This window comes from Achroia grisella, unplaced genomic scaffold, assembly GCF_030625045.1.
Source record: "Achroia grisella isolate CSIRO2021 unplaced genomic scaffold, CSIRO_AGI_Agris_v1 utg540, whole genome shotgun sequence".
NCBI classification, from domain to species: domain Eukaryota; kingdom Metazoa; phylum Arthropoda; class Insecta; order Lepidoptera; family Pyralidae; genus Achroia; species Achroia grisella.
Genome location: NW_026712925.1, coordinates 91,348 through 106,860, shown reverse-complemented (window position 1 = coordinate 106,860; position 15,513 = coordinate 91,348). Strand labels below are relative to the sequence as shown.

Sequence of the window (15,513 nt, the reverse complement as noted above, 5' to 3'; positions counted from 1 at the left end):
AGCCCCCTTTTTGAATCTGTCACTTTGACGATGGGCGGATAAAGTTTATAACCGACTTCAAAAAAAGAAGGGTTTCTGTTGGACGGACTTCTTACAACATTGTATAGTGTTTGTCTACCTAGTTCAATAACATAATTAATCGACAGAATATTGATAAATATAGATAATGGGGACCCGTCATTTATATTCCGATTCGAGTTATTAGGTTATCTACGATAAACTAAACCTTAATTCACTATAATTAAAACCATTTAATCTATTTGAGTGTTTTGTAACTTCCTTTAATATTAAATCAAATCAAAATGGTTTTATTTATGTAGGTCTCTTACTAACAGTTGATTAGTCAATTCTACCGTTAGCTCGGAGTGTGTTTTTGAGCTAAGAAGAACTAACAAGAAACTCATCTCTTGTTCTTTTCAAACGAGCTTCTACATAATTACAAAAATACAGTTTAAATTCAATTAGGGAATGTAGTGCCCACCAGCATATTTTATTGCATTTTTGTGAACGAAAGGAATTATTCAGTGGCCGTAACCCGGACAGATCAGTCCCCACAACAGCACCCGTTCACGAGTATACCGCATAAGATGTAAGAAACAGTTCATACAAAACAAAACACTTAGCTAACATATGTTTATCTATTTGACGTCTTTATGAGGAAGGGGGAGTGTATAATGCACTAAGAAAAATAACTGAAGCATTATTTGCAATAAAGTATTACTACATGTGGTATAGATAAAAAGTTCACAAATACCATTTCATTTAATTTCAGAGACGAAGTATGAAATGAGGCATATTACGGAACTCTCCCGAAAGTGAACATTATAATTAGATATCATTAATCATGTCGATGTTTTTCTACCTCGGTCTATTAAGAAACTAGACTAAGAACATTTAATTTCGCTATTTAGGTTTGTAGCTATAGATTTTTTGCCTATTGAAAGCAAGAGTATACCACTCAGCTAATCTCTGCTTTCGCTCGTTTATCTTAGCCTTCAATGCGTGTAGCAAAACTGGTTATCCAGTCCCACGTATCATTCTATTATATACGACATGACCATATATATAAATGAACGCATTGAGTTAAACAGGGTTTAGTCTATTATAGATCATAGAATGGTAATTCCGCTTGTGTTAATATTTTACACTGACGGGGCACAACTGAAGAATGAAATGATGTGAAAGCAGTCAGAATACTGTGCTTATTATGGTGATATCACGATGGTTCTTAGCGCTACGCTTGGTAAATTCAGTGATAGTATTTAGTTTCTAGAACTTACCCAAAATTCATAATTGTGGTAATCTAGCATAATACGTAGATACCTATCTTAGCATTTCACATTAATAGCCAACAGTTTTGTTTATATTAATAAACGCAAATATAATATAATTTAAATCATAAAACAATTTTCTTTTCTGAAGTTCATACTGATTTTTATGTGGACACAAATCATTATGAACTTTAGAAGGCGATGTTCGTAGATGTTCACCGATTTTAACTAAAGATATACTGCTCTCTGCAAAAATATATAGTTGAATTAGGAACATCTTCACTTTTGAAGTTAGTCGAGAATTCAGATACAATTTCACTTCATTTACATTTTTATTAGGATTCGAAACGTAGGCCGTAGTCTACTATTTTTTATCCCGAAATAAACACAACGTACGTCAGCGGTTTAGCAATCTGTCACGTAGAAAAGTAAATTGTATTCACTGAATGGAGTATTTATTTGTCTGGCGAAAATCTCAGACAGCTCATATACTATATTATGTATCACTATAACGTCTACAATAATATTGAATGGTGTAGCAAATGCACCATCAAGTTAAAAATTATGTAGATTTAGACTACTGACAGTCAAACTGCACTAAATTATATTAGTAAATATATATAAACAAATAGAAAAATGGCAGATTAATACACATGCACGTAATTATAAACAAATATTAGGATGGTATCATATTACATAATTTCTGTGTCGGTAAAATAATGTGTTATAAATAAAATTAAAATGCCTATTCCCTACAGTATTGAACGAGCTGTGTTAGTGCTCTAGTAAAATGTCGTATTAAATTCGCGTCCCTGGCCGCCGTCCAGTAAACATGCTTTTACTGGTGAAAGTATGCCTTGCGAAGCTTTGAAAATGCATTAACTCTATTACAGAATTGAAATTCTACTCGGAGCGCCGAGTGATTACTATTTTTACATTATCTCATTTTGTCAAACTAGTGTATATGTTTATTGCAATTTATTTTGTACTGTTTTTAAGGTATACTATATAAATTGCAAAAAATAAGTGTAAGGTGTAAGTAAGGGGTCAGGGATAAGTGCCTACTAGTAATATTATTTTCCTATCTATCCAATGAAGAAAATATTAAATTGTGGAATTATACAAGATGAATACTGTTATAACTCGTAGGAATTATCCACTTAATTTTTTAATAATATATTTTTAAAAGTGTTACTTTATTTTCATACCTCGTTTACTTTACGCCAATTTATTTCGAACATAATTGATTTTAAAATTAGTCATAGGTCATAAAAGTTTATCACTGAACAGAGAAAACACGTGGTCGCTTAAGAGTAATCATGTGATGTTTCATGTAAGGCAGGCAGGCAGATGAGGGAAAATTCTTAACGTAGGTACATTTATTTCCCTCTTAAAAATCCCTCAAAACTGTATACTGTACCACATGTGCTGTGTCCGTTTTAGTAAGCGGCTCAAAACAAAGCAGAATTTTGTTCAAGCTGGAGTACGATTATATGTATTATAGCATTCATAAACAAGAATAATCCTCCCCTAACAATAATATATATACTTTTTTTTTATTAAATATTTATTTGAAGTATAGGTACTAAGTATTAATGAAGGTTGACATAAGACCAGGCCTAAGACCTACCCTGTAGAAAGTGGTAATCACGGAGTTTTGCTGTTAGATATTTAATCGACTCTCATTTTTGTGTCTACAAATATAACAAAATATAGTATATTGTAATCTATTAATAATAACTATTGTTCTAAATACAGTCCTTTGTCTTTCATCGATTGAAAGCTTCAGTTACTTTATTACTTAAAGGGCAAAACTTGTATTATTACACCAAAGTACCGACACTTTCCCTTTTATCTTTTAATGAAGTATTCAGTTTCCACCTCAAAGAATCGGTTGTTACTAGAAAATCTCTACAAACTTATTTATTAGTTGCACAGTAGCTGTTGGCCGCGGTCTCACCCGTTTGAATAAATTTCTACGGAAATATTTGTAGGGTTTTTTAATATCTTACTCATCTTGCTGCTTATACCCGGAAATCAGTGGTTAATTTTTGCTTATAATTGTTATATTTCCTTACAGATTTGTAATGAAAAAAATATTCGTGAACACAAATTTCCTATCTATGTAAAAATAAAATATACCTACATATTTTAGAGAAAGGTTTTGTATCAAAGAATAGTGTCTCTAGGTGGACTCCTCAGATGACACCCTTAATAGTTTAAAATGACTAAAAACGTATTTCTTTATTGCATCATCAATCTCTTAAATTTAAAAAAGGAATCGGTTGGCTATTGTCGTCCTTCTAATAAAAAGTCAAATAGAAAATCTCCTTATCGAAGTTGGTTGAAAATATTCTAGAACCTTCTAAACGTTTTAACACTTCAGTAAATGTATATTTTGGAGTCTCTAGTTACTTTAAATGTCCTCGGGGTTGTGAGGATCGGGTAAAGTGTGTAGGGTTGGGGGGAAGGAGGGTTTGGTAGCGACGAGACGGTTCATCGGACGTCGCGAGTTGTATGGAGACGGGATCTTGGAGGTCTCGGAGGGTTATTATTTTATGTCTAGACGATTGAGATCTTTGTTAATCTCATTGAATGCATTACCGTTCCCATTAAAGATTTATTCGTTTAAAGTGAACTGCATTAGCTATATACTGTAATATAAGGTTATGTTTTAACTGGGCCTACTTATGTATATGCATGTATTGAGTCCTTTCATAATGCCTTTCACCAAATGCAATTTGTAGGAACAAATATAAAATATTTTCTTCTCTGTAATAGGTTTCTTTACTTACAATATTTATCATACCTACTGATTTTTTAATTACATTATAATCTGCAGTGCTGAAATAGTAAAATCAAATCAAAATATATTTCATAATGGAAGTCTATTACGGACACTTGTGTTGAGTCTATGATTGTAGTTGTAACCGTGAAAAATTCACTATCGTCAAGTAAAATAAAAATATTTTTCGCTCTCATTCTGAGATCCTCTATTTACAATTATTATTTTAATCAAATTACACTTGCATTAAACTTCCGTTTGGCGACAGTATTGCCTATCGTGCGTAAATAAATATGTCTCTCTTTGTATGTATATTATACGGGGTCCTATTACTGCCAATACAATCGAACGGTCATAAAATTACGACCGCTTCCGTCCTCGTACAATTTGAATTCTCTCCGCGATTTATTATTACCGGCGGAAAGTCGTTCTTAACTTTATCTTTATATTATTGTGATTGGATTGTATTCGCTCGCCGTGTTGCCGATGAGAGGTTTTGATTACTTTTATTGTTTTAAAATGTGTATTTATACACTGGATCCTACTGGAGCTACTGGATCCTGCACGCGTCAAGGTTAGAATGAAAGTTTTTTTGGTGAATGCTTATGGAGTTGTACGTTATGCTTATGGAAACGCAAAACGTTGAAGATGTTAGAATGAGTATCAAATTAGACTGGCTCATTTTTGTTAATCAGGAATTAACCATGATTGTAACCATAGAAGGCCATGTGAAGATCGACTTGACATGATGCATTGTTAACAATGCACCTTTTTAATAAGAGAGAGGGTCTCCATACAAGTAGGTACTTGTCTACAGAACACAAAAACTTTAAATTAATCCCTTCATTAAGCGAGTGCCTTTAGACTATAGTTGATACCGTCAGGCAAGAATCGACCTTCAGCCTCTCCATAAGTCTCTCCGCGAGTTTTGAGGCATTCTGAAACTGCAAAGATCAGCTACGAACAACAGCATATTAGAATTGTTTGAAAATAAATGTCCAGTTTGGTAAAGATATGTATAATTTCTTCTTACGTAGAGAGAATAGTTTATTGTGTTGGTGTATTTTCCCTACTTCCGTCACATGTGCTTTCTTATTTATATGATATTATAATAAGAAAGCACATATGTCGATGTTGGGGGGTTTGACATTTTATTTATATAAAAGAAAAACAATTAATATGAACATTAGTGTAATTGAATTTATTAAAAACAACTTTACATAGCGATTAAATTCGTTTTACAATTGTGTTACATAAATGAAAGTGTTACATATTTCAATTCTGCTCTGTCAAAGTTAACATTGACATTTATAATTTTAAAACGTCTATGCCATTAAGTAACCGAACGGTCTGCCAATCTGTCATCAGTATCTACTGATAAATTGCCACGTGCGGAGTTTAGTTGTTTAGTTGGAGCAACTTGTTCTTATTGATCTAGTCTCAATTTGTGGGGGCTTATGTCGAAATAAGATTTGGATCTGAGTTGTGCATGTATGTATAATCAATATAAAATAATAATATGAAAATGTAAAAAGTTATTATAAATGATATACAAAAATACAACTATAGATTAGTTGTATTTTTGTACTGGGAGAACATAATTATTTGGATTTAAATACATATTTTCAAAATATATTTGAAAATATGTATTTGTTATATCTTAATTAGGTAAAAAAACAGTATATTTATGGTAATTTAGCAAAATATAGAAATGACAGAAGAGCCATTGTTCCGAAAAGGAAAGATAAAATAAAGGTATCTTATTTTACCCGGGGGATACACAAAGTTATGACATTGTCGGTTGTTATTTTTTTAACAGTACAATTACCTACATCAGCGATACTTTGTCTATTTATTTTTAACTTATAACATGTACGAAAAACAGTCTACACCAAAATGTTATCAATTTTGTATTTACTTCATTCTAATCAATATAAACAAAAAAATATTGTGTTAGTTTCACATTCTATAGCTCAAGAAAGATGGAATTGATTTCAAAATATACGACTTGTTGGATTGATCTCTAACAATATATGATTCTGTTTTAATTTTGACGCGGTCTATAAGTATAATTAGTTAATCAAGGGATCTTATCACGTTTTATTTTTGTTGAGTTCCCGATATTTCGGCAGTGTTTCAACGGCCATGATCACGGGATCAGTTTACCCGTAACTCAGCAAAAATAAAACTTGGTAAGATCCCATGATTTTCTAATTATACTTATAAATATATGATTCGTTGGATTAATCTCTACCCCATTAACAGAATAACTATAAAAACGTCGTAAATATTAACAAAAATATAATTTTTTTTTGCTAATGACAACTACACGCAGACAAAGTATTCTGTATGTAACTCTATTAATATTAAATGTTGGCTTATGGCAAACGCAATAATAAGTATCAAAACGTTTAGGTTATATTTAGGTTTACTAAAAGATTGTACGCATCGTATACCGACAAAACATTAACCTCCTTTTTTTGGTAGCTGAGTAAAAAATAATATTAGGAATAATCATACTCAAAGTAACGGTTCTGATACCGGTTGTCCAAACTAACATTATACGAGTATGTTACTAATAATATGTATTCACGTTTCACCTACCAAATTTTACATAAGATTTTGTTTCATAAAAATAAGATTTAATTTTCAAATATAAAACATTCTACAAACAAATATTAACTATTACTATGTATCTTGAATCACTTTCTTTAAAATGAAGATAATATCTTGAAAAAAAGAAGGACAATCCAATTTATCTACTCTGAAAACTAATTCATGTCCAATGACATTGGATTGTTCCATTATTGAATTATATACGATACAAGTTACTTTCGCGTTCAATGAAAGAACTAACTGGCATTTTTATCGATTAATTCGGTTTAGTTTCTATGTTTCAAAGGGACAGAAGAAAAATGGATTGAATTGAAATCGAAATTAAACTCCAGAGTAGATTAGAACCGGCAGACGTTCTTATTAATTATCATTTTTGTGCTATTAACAGGATTATAAAGCTGCAATAAATTGGAATTATTTAGCGTTAGAGAAGCTATTTTATTTATTAACGTCATGTAATATAATAACAAAATTTGATAAATATAATTAAAAATACTTATTAAATTGTATACAAAATTTTAATATTGTAAAGATCTATTATGAAATTTTATGTTAACTACTGATATATAACAATGTGATCACATTTAACAAGAGTACCTATTACGGTTTGTTTATGATAACAAGATGATGTGTTTAAATAAAACACTATACTTAATATATTCACGGCACGTCGCCTATTATAGCAGGACCGTTAGAGCGATGCATTTGACCTCCTTTTGACACAATTCACACTCGCCGACACTTGAGCACTCCATATGCAAAGAGTTAATGACATTAAATACATAGATCTAATATAATAAATTTAGTCCAATAATCGTGATAAACCTCCAGCAATAGCCAGAGGGAGGCATTGTATATAGTTAAGCAGCATGCTTGAGATTACATGGTACGAAGTGAATAACTTAGTCCTCACGGAAGATAACGTGATGCCGGTGGTGCTGCTTCTGTGTATACGCGAGGGTGGGCCGTTAACTTCCAGTTATGTAAAAAAAAAACAAGCGAGTACTAGGTCATTTTCTCCACAAGGAACGAAGTGGTACGATGAATTCACGATGCCATTTAGCGCCGCAATCCTTTAAACGGGGTCATCTTCATACACGCACGCGTCAAATAGTCTGTTTTTGATACCTACAGGTATATTTTTTGTTAAAAATATCCAGGTTTCTGCTATTGTCCACCATTAGCCATCTTGTATGGCTATTGTTTGGAAACCGCTGCGTTAAATCGGGGTTAGGCGCCTTGTCATGACCATACGCAGTGTCACATGTAGGTATTTGGATAATAATAAACAATCAACCATATTGTAAGAATCATACATGCCTATCTACGACCTCACGTTACGCGGTAGTGTGTGGGTTTTTCTAACTGCATGTAACGTTATTGAACACGTGGGAACATATACTTCTTAATGGAAATAGCGGCTGCGCTGAGAATACTGTGATTAACTTACAATATCGAGGTAATTCGTATGTTGTTTTGTGACAATTCAATGTCATACGCGTAAATTGTCTTACAGAGGTCATTCGAATTATTTTGAATGAAGTACAAGATTTTCATCGTATATTTTAAAACATTGGAGGAAATTTGTACATAACTATTCGAAGCCAAACCCAAGCACTGTTTTCTTTAGGTTTTTTCCACTTTCAAGTGATTTCATCTGGGTATTATCATTTGCATTTCCCCATCATAATGTATGAACAATAAATTAACAAATATCCTACGTTATTTTATGTCTTTGTGTCATGTAAATACCAGTATCAAACTAATATCTAAGTTTCATTAAGTTATTAGTCTATAATTTAATGAAATTCTATAATTTTAAATTCTTTATCTACAGAATATAATAATTATGAGTACCAAATATTGTTTGTACTTTCTTTAAAAAACAATTAGAAATTCATACAATAATTATATTCGTACCAAGTCGAAAGGGATTGCTAGCCAGTGCATAAAATGTATTGTAGAATTTTCAACAGACTATTCTATTTTCTCGGTTCTATATTGGTTGAAGAAGTCTTGTTGCGTAAATATGTCTACTAGATCTATTTTGTATTGCATTAGATCCTAATCTTATCCAGATTCTAATATTTTCTGACGTGCGTCTATCCATATGACATAACAATTGCTGGGCCGAAAAACATGAAGTAAATTTATGCGGTTTTCATTGTTGTATATTGATTAAAGCAAGCAACGACATAGCATCAACAGCAATTAACATACCAGTAATAATAAATCAGGGAAGATCAAAGTTTCCCAAATTGTTTCCGGTTGATGCTCAATCAAGTGGGTAATAATCGCAGTTAGTTTCAAATTTGGGTTACACCTCAGTACTCCATCTTGATTTGACAAATTAGTCAAAGTTGTATAAGTGCGCTGCGCTGGCTTTACCCGAGTGACCGCTTATTTCCTGTTTCCTTAGGAATTTCATAATATCGGGAAACTTTCCGTAAAAAAACATAACCACAGCTGTTACACTGTTTAAAAAAATGTGCATATAACTCGGAAGAAAAGAATTAAAAGAGTTTAATATATCTATTGGCGTCTATATGAATTCTGAATTAACATAATTGTATTAGAGCTTAATGTTTATATTAGGTATCAGAGGTAGACTGTAGAAAGTCATATTCGTGTGCACCTTTCAGTCGCCAAGCAACTTGCTTTCTTAGTTGGGCTTTGATTGAAAGGTGCATAATGGCAGTGAAATTAAAGAGTGTGAAGGCATAATATCTTACTCCTCTGAAATAGCAACTCTTAAGACGTAGGTATCACGGCCATCGCATGATGTTTTATTCGTAGTGTTGTGCATGTATATAGGCAAGGTATATAACTTACGTTCTGGCGTGCCGTAAGCGTTGTTTGCGGTTCCATTTATACATATAACTGTTTTTAACCAAGTTGAAATATAAAAGTGTTCCCATTATAGGTATGGGCAATAAGTAGTTATCTAATCGACACGGTTATACCAGTGTCATTCCAAAAGAAGAATACATTATCAGTTACAGTGATACGGAGTTTGTTGTCATTTTTTTTCGGCTTTTCCCAGTCATATCGGTGACGAAATGTATACTTATTGTTCGTTTTTAATTTATGTTTCTCCGATAGTTGTCTCAATATAAAACTAATAAAGATTATCAGGACATATAAGGTTTCTTGCGATAATTTTTTAATAATAGTTTATACTTGGCTTACCTTTTCATCATACTCATCATTTTTCTTTTCTATTATTATACTTTCAATTTATTTATTCTAAACTATTGTTTTTAAAGACTGACTTTTAAAAAGACTATACGGCTGTATGTTTTCTGTGTATAATTTGTTGTGTTGTGAAATATATTGGCTAATTCTCTAACAATTAAAATAAAAAAAATACAAAAATCATGTTAAATATATATAAAATAATATGTACCTTATTATTGTAAACCTAGAGTGCTATTTGTACCTAATTTAAAGCATTGCATGCGCTGCAATGCTTACGTACTGTGACAGAATATAAATGCGAGTCTATATTTTTTTTATTTACGTCTAAAATACATGATGATATCATGACATGAATCGAAATCTTAATTGAATTGTTGTTACGTGACAATGATAACAATGTTATTGTTAACAATGAGTATAAAAATGTAAAGTCGTTATGTGTTAGAAATTGATAGACATAAAATATATTGCAATAGTTTTACTCATATTTTTTTATATCCGTATATTTTATTCAAGCCAGCTGTTTATTATGTATTTGAGTATGTATTTTAATTACTTATTAATTTTAAACCTTATGTTTATAGTTTTATATATATTAATCCTACTAATATATAGGTTGGTTGAACGCACTAATCTTAGAAATTATGGTTCGAAGTGAGTGAGTAATTTTAGTGTTGGATAACTATTAGATACATGATGCATATTTAAATCAAAGTACATTTTATTTAAATTATTATACATTTTAACAGCATAATAGCTGAACGAAACGAAGCATGTAATTATAGACATTTTACAGTGCGCGAAATCATTCCAGATATTAAATTGAAAATTATATTGCATGATAAAAGCCTACTTTAGTTTGCTTTAATCTTGAAGAACCTACATTCTAATTGACTGTCATACGTACAAAAAAACTTAAAAAGGAAGTATCTTTCTCTTTGCTTTAATTCAGAGACCAAAGTCTCTGGATTTCAAATATATATAATTTCCTTTCAATTGCAAAAAAGAATTCTCGATATCTGTCGAATTGTGACATAGATATAACGTAAAAATGCCAACAAATTTAATACTGACTCTTTTTGAAGACATGATGCGAATACAAGTGTATTTAGTGTTGTCCTACTTTATTTTATATAACAACAACAAAACCATTACTTGTAGAATAGCAACATTATATTATAATACAGTTGGCGTCGTGTCCGCCTACGTCGGCCTTTTCAATTCTCTACGCGACTTTCATATCATGTTGTAAAACGTGCTCCCGCCAGGGAAGCGATATTGACAGTAGATGACATGGGACTCCGGGCTCAATTTCCTTACATTGCCAGCCACACATTGAGCCACATTGAAAATTAAATTTTAATGCCATAATTTTAGAGTACAAATTTGCTTATAATATAGTGCACTCAATTCATTTTCGATACTTGATATTGGAAACTAAATTAACAGGCTATTGATATGAGTGACGTATATATTTCGGAAGAGAACTATGGTTTGGTTTTAATATAACGGAGAAATTTGTACTGCATTTTTAGGATTTTAATTGATATTATACGATTTTAACTAAATATTTAACTATATTTTGGCATCTTTTTATGGCGTAGATAGAGAGAATCAACTCATAAACGATTACCGAACGTTCTTTCCGTGTATACATGTAGATGCAATGAATTCATTTTCGAGAACTCGAACAGTAATGTTGTAACTATTATGCATTTAAACTTCATAGTAGCGACATAACCTTGGACTAAGTTAATAAATTACCTAATATTACATAATGGTTGTTATGTTACTATATGAACATGACCGTGAATTTAGAACATATGTTTTGTAAATATATTCAAAGTTCGTGGTGTATTTATGTCCCTTGATTATGTATATTGAATTCATTCGACAGATATTTGCCTGTCTAGTGGTTTCGCCTACATCACGCCTACTACCTAAATTACAATACCCTGTAGAATTTTTGGGCCTCGCATTATACATTTATATTCTGATAATGACTTTGTAAAGAGAAGAAACACAGAATCAAAATTATAGATGTAGCTTTATTTGAAGTAGAAGTAGATAGGTGACGTACATTAGGATTTATGGCAACTCCATACAGTCTGCAGCAGTTTAACATACCCCTCAGTTAGATGGTGAGGTTTATTTTATAACTACGACGGTGGAAATCAAGCATATGGTTCATCTGATACCTTATCATCTTATAAAGACGTTTTTCCGTGACTGTCAGATGATATTGAAGATTTTTTTTTAAATTGACCATCACTGTGTAATGCTATTCTCGTGTCTTATATAATGCGTGCATAAAGATATAACGCTTCGTAAATATTAGCCGGCTTTTCACATTACATAAAAGCCAGTGAACAAAGACCTTTCAAAATCTATTATACTCCGTCCAAATTGTACATAAACACGAAGGAGGTGGATCGTGAGAGTTCTTCGTAAATTGGTAATCCATCTTTGCATGCAAAAAGAATGATACCGTTATGTACCGAAAAATGGTTGAGAATTCAGTCCTTTCAATAATGACGCTATTTACCTCTAGTCTGTTTGTTTTTTTTTTGTAGCATTCTAAATAGCAGGAAGCAGATAAATAGATATTGTTTACCAGGTAAACGGCGCCAGTCAGGCCAAAGTATTTGTAACAAATACAGCTGTAAAAGGATATTGAATGTCGGCTTCACTGAACATTACCGTTTTTGCTTTAGTTACGTATGTCGTTGTTTCCGAAAACTCAAATACCGACTTGTGACGATAAAGAAAAGAGATTTACGCAGTTGACTATTTACCGTAGTACACTGTAACGTGTAATATTTGATTTATTATCAAACAGATAAAGCGGTGAAGGTAAATTAAATATGTTTTGGTCCATAAAAAGACTAAAATTATTATTTAAAACAATATTAGAGTCATAATTACACGTGAGTAGATTCTATCTATTGCAAAAAAAAAACACGAATAATAAAAGGTTACAAATGTTCCACCCGTCGTATGATGACGCTGTCTATAGTGCCGTTCATGTACTTATATAGGCGAAGGTTGCATTTTACCACCAGGTCTGTCGTCAGTTTGTACACTATTGTAAAACTTATGAATCATTAAACGTATATCTAATTTTATAATTTTTTCACATCAGACAACAATATATAGTACATTTTGTTCCTAACAATTAACCTATGTTAGTAAAAAATATAAAATTCTTCTTCCATCTTGTGTTTCAGAATGGGATAGTCGTTATGATATTTCAAATCTAAATACAGTTTCAAGTCAAGAACTGGCAAGAAATTCAGTTCTGACTCTTCAATGACATTGCATACATAATTGCATATTGAGGCATAAATAATTATTACTCTGGATACAAAATGTTAAGTACAATTACATGTTAGTCAAATGACTAGTACAAATAGTAATAATGAATTGTTTTAAATAAAACAATTCATTATTACTATTGTATGAGTAGAGTATGGTTCGCTGACCGCAACTCTGTGTACCACAACGACTATTTCTGTACACTACAGAACAAACAAGAACTGTACAAATTATTGTACGTAGCCTTATTAAATTATTTAGTTTTAACGTGTTTCCTCGTTCCTATATTAGATTGCGCAGAAATCCGAGCGTGATGATAGAGTATCGAGTGCAAGGAAATTGCCTTGCAGTGGCGGGTCCAATGGCTTTCGCGCTCCGCCAACCACCTCGACTTGTTAACTGACACCTGTGGTTTTCCACTGTATATAGCACTTTATTTACCCTTGTATCTCTAGTATTAGAACCGGTTATACCTACTTATACTATAGACGCAAATTCATCATCATTGTCTTACCTTTATCCCAATGTTTGGGGTCGCCGCAGTATGTCATCTTCGTCCACTGATTAGGTTTAGGTTTTAGATATTTATTCTCATTAAGAATTACAAATAATTCACTTAACATGAGAACTAAAAGCATAAACTTATACAAAATTAAATATTAGTGGAAATACAAAAGAAGGTGTACATATATAATGCGGACGGTGCAGTAACAAAGTCTAAGCAGTAACTACCCGCATAAATGATAACATTTATTGGTTGCTTACCGCGCATAGATGGCCTCAGCGGTACTGGGTTCACATGTACACAGATGTATCAGATCATCATGTACTAGATGTGGCATATTAGAGAGTTTATTTTTTTAAATTTTTTTTATTAATTTTTTATTTTTTTTTTATTATTAATTTTTATTTATATTTTATTTATTTATTAATTATTTATGATATTTACAAATAAAAATAAAACGATTATAAGACTGATCCCCAGTATAGACGCTAATAAATAAAATTAATTTAGATTGTTGACAGCTCACATAGCGTTATAAAGATCTAAACTAACCAGCTTGTATAATACAATACCATGGATACTAGACTATTGATAAACATATTTAAAAACTTTTCATGAATAGGTACATATGTAAATATACAAAGAATAATACCCAGACTAACAAACATGACCTACATACAAAAAGATGACTGTGTGTATTGGTCATACATTTATTACATTTTTTTAAATTAAGTGTGCATCGGATACCGGATACCTTCAGAAGGTGAAGTATCGGAAGTATGTTAAACCGCTAATCCTCCGAGGTCATTAAAATCTTAGATTTTTTAAAAAAGTTGAAGTAGTAGTTTTTCAAAGAAGAAATAGATAAAAATATCCTTTTTAATATAACATTTTTTTTTGTTATTTTGTGTTTCGTTTATAGCTACCAAGTATAACACGCCGATATCAGTGTTGACATTATTGCTCATATGATAACTATCACTTTAATTTTTCATGTATGTATGTTCATATGGTATTAATCTCGAGTAGGTAAGGGTTCTCGGAACCATCTAACTGGTACTTCCGCTTGAAGAATCCATGACATTCAGTTATGATTCATCGCAATCAACACTCAAGTATGTGTCATTTAAACTGTCGATTAATCATTTTAATCTAAATATATCGGAGCTATCATACATTCATCTTACATTGTAAATATGTACAAGTCGGTTTCATAATAAATATTACCTACCATAATGTACCTGCTGGCGATTTCGACAGCCTGACCATAACTGACTAGTATATAATTCTATACTCCTCCATTTTAAATACTACGTATATGCTAAATATCATGACCTGAAAAGCTAACAAATAAACAAACACACTTTGGCGATGTTATAATTAATAGTGAAACTTTACTAAAATTCTAAACCCATAATTTGTAAAAACTAAAGTTTACTACCGATTATATTATTAAACTGATATTTCACTGAATGAGTTAATTATTTTTTGAAGTGTGGGCTAAATAATGTCTAACTCGAAAATTGAGTCAATGATTGGGATTTTTTTATTTGTAACACCTATTTATAGGCGTATTAGTAACTCATTCATTACCGTGAAATATTATGATTCAGTAGACCAAGACCTGCAAAGGTATTAGACCAACGAGGCGTGCAACTTGCGACCGTTGAATGACCAATAAATACCATTTAAACGTTTACACCGAAACATTTTTTTTTCTCTGAGTACATTTGTGATCAGTCCCAGGACTATAAGTGAATATGTTCTGTGATGCTGTCATGTAGAGTGGCTTCCCATTGGAAACTTTACTCATCTGCATCCCA

General features: G+C 31.7%; 1 protein-coding gene across 1 annotated transcript in view; it reads left to right on the top strand.

Moving 5' to 3' along the window:
* LOC131847605 (protein pellino) overlaps positions 1–15,513 on the top strand; it is a 65,029-nt gene that overhangs the window by 35,259 nt on the left and 14,257 nt on the right. The gene's annotated exons all lie outside the window — the stretch shown is intronic.